Genomic DNA, 2,527 nt, shown 5'->3' on the forward strand with positions numbered 1-2,527 from the left:
GAGGTGGCCGGAAACAAGCTCCAGCGCTCTCCACTACCGGTCCCCAGAATTGGCTTCCCATCGGGAACCACAACTACCGGAACACTAGTTCCGGGATCTCTCCTTACACCTGCAGAAACTCCCAAGGCCCAGGCCACTTTTCTGGATTTCCAGCTTTGAATAAGCCTTGACCCGTGAGAGGGCGTGGCATACAAACTGAAATAGAATTTTCTAGTTTCTGATACTTTAAGTTGGGGGAGAGGGCTGGGAAGGACGGCAGGAGTTATTGGGTACTTAGATGAAGGGTATATGAAAAACCTGACAATCAGATGATATATTTTCATATTTATTTTTTTGTTTTATATGTTGTATATCCAGCACAAATTATTTTCTGTATTTTTATATTTTTAGGCAGAGTTCTTTGTGTGTGTGTGTGTGTGTGTGTATTGTATGGGTTTGTTTTTTTTGTTTTTGTTTTTGTTTTTTTGCTTGTGTATGCTGTATGCCCAGGTCCTTAAACAGATTCTGGTAAAAAATATTAATTGCATATGTGAGTAAGTGATCATATTACAGGATCTCAGAAATTACCTAGATCAGTCACCCTGCTGAAAGCTGCGATCTATCATTATAGGTAGCAGGACAGTCTTGCAAAACTTCCAGTAACTCTTCATTTACTCCCCATTGGAGAAACCTGTAGACAACTCCACCTGAATAAATGTTACCATCGCTTTTTCCTTTGGTGCCCCCATCTCTAATATGAGAATATTATCTGCCTCTCAGGATATTTGTGATTATATACTGAGAAAGTGTAGGTCCCCACTTTGTAGTTAAAGAAAAAACTTCAGAGAGTAATTTTTCCACAATGACATAGCTAGGAGTAATGGGACTAGGATTTGAGCTGTTGAACTCCAAAACCTATCCTCCTAATCCTGATATGATTCCGTCTTAACATTTAACCATAGGTTAAAGAGCTCACGTTTTGTTACCTTTTCTACAACTCTACAGCTACTAGGAGAAAACTTATTTCTTGAGAGGATTTTGGGAGGAAGACCTAATGATTGACTCCACACAAAAATGGACAGGCATATAGACAAGACAAACTGATGGTGCTATTTAGCACAGTGAGAAAGTGAAATGGAAGGCAATCCTTGGGTATATGGGAGCCTAGGTTGGCAAAATCATAATATCTTACATTTAAAATAGCTCAAAGATGTAACCTGACCTAACTTCCCTTCCTCCCACTCAACAAGGATGTGTCTTCTACCATGGTGTCAAATGGTCATTGTCATTCAGCCTCTGCTGGAACAATTCCAGTAATGGGAAATTGATAATACCAATATTTTAATTAAGGGTAAGGCTATGTTGATGAGAGAAGCAAAAAGAGAAGAATGCATAGAGAAGAAAATTTGGAGCAGGAATTCCAGCCTCTTTCTAGTTCCTGGATCTAGGCTCTCCCCAAGACCCGATGTCTGCTTGAAACCTGACAACATTATTCGTGTGTGCTTAGTTACTAGACATGTCCGACTCTTGCGACCCTATAGACTGTAACCTCCCAGGCTCCTCTGTCCATGGGATTCTTTGGGCAAGAATACCAGAGTGGGTTACCATTTCCTTCTTCAAGGGATCTTCCCAACCCAGGGATCGAACGCAGGTCTCCTGTATTGCAGTCAGACTCTTTACTGACTGATCTATGCTGGAAGCCCGACAACACTATGAAATGGGTCAAATTCAAGAATCTTGGAACTTGTAAAGGTTGTACTGGGGGGTAGGGGGGACGTAAACAGAAATTTGAATATCAGAACAGCATTTCGTATCCAAAAACCGAAATAAAGCACCTATCTAAAGCTGCTAAAACAGAATGGGACTTTTCATTAAGACAGAGTCAGAAGGTTAGAGACTTTACACGTGAGATCAAAGAAAGCAACAGTTAAAGGCTTGTGTACACTTATTTTTAAACAATTCCTGAGTGCCTAATTGTATGCCAGACACTGAGCTAGGTAATGAAGATGAATAACATTCCCAGAAACCTGTGGCCCGTATCAACCCTCAGACCAAACACTGTCTGTAAGTAAACAGCAGCTCCTGTATGAATTACATAATTAAAAAAAAAAAAAAAAAGCTTTCTCAGGAGGAAGTGATGCTCTTGGCAGACAAAAAAAGGCACTATTTCTGTGCTGCTATCAGGCATATGTGGTAGTATGGCTGAACCAGTTATTTAAAAACTGAAACCTTTTCTTACAGATTAGCAAATAGCAGGTTCTCTGAGCTATCGCTCTTCAACCCGCACCTCCTATCAAACTGCGCCAAAACTCTGCTGGTACCACTTCGGGGGTTTATCCAGGTTAGCTTCTGATTGGTCAGATTCCATGCCAGTCGGTTTCAAAAGCTCCGTCTCCCAGGTGGCCATTGGCTACCTCCAGGGACTCCCCGAATGAGCCCCGCCTTCCATCCTGGCGCTCGCCCATCGGCCCCACCTCAAGCCTGCTTCTTCTGGCTGCCCTGGTGATTGGGAAGCGGCGATCAGGCTGCGAATATGTTGATGCCCTCA

The sequence above is a fragment of the Ovis aries genome, chromosome 1 (genome assembly GCF_016772045.2).
Source record: "Ovis aries strain OAR_USU_Benz2616 breed Rambouillet chromosome 1, ARS-UI_Ramb_v3.0, whole genome shotgun sequence".
Lineage (NCBI taxonomy): Eukaryota > Metazoa > Chordata > Mammalia > Artiodactyla > Bovidae > Ovis > Ovis aries.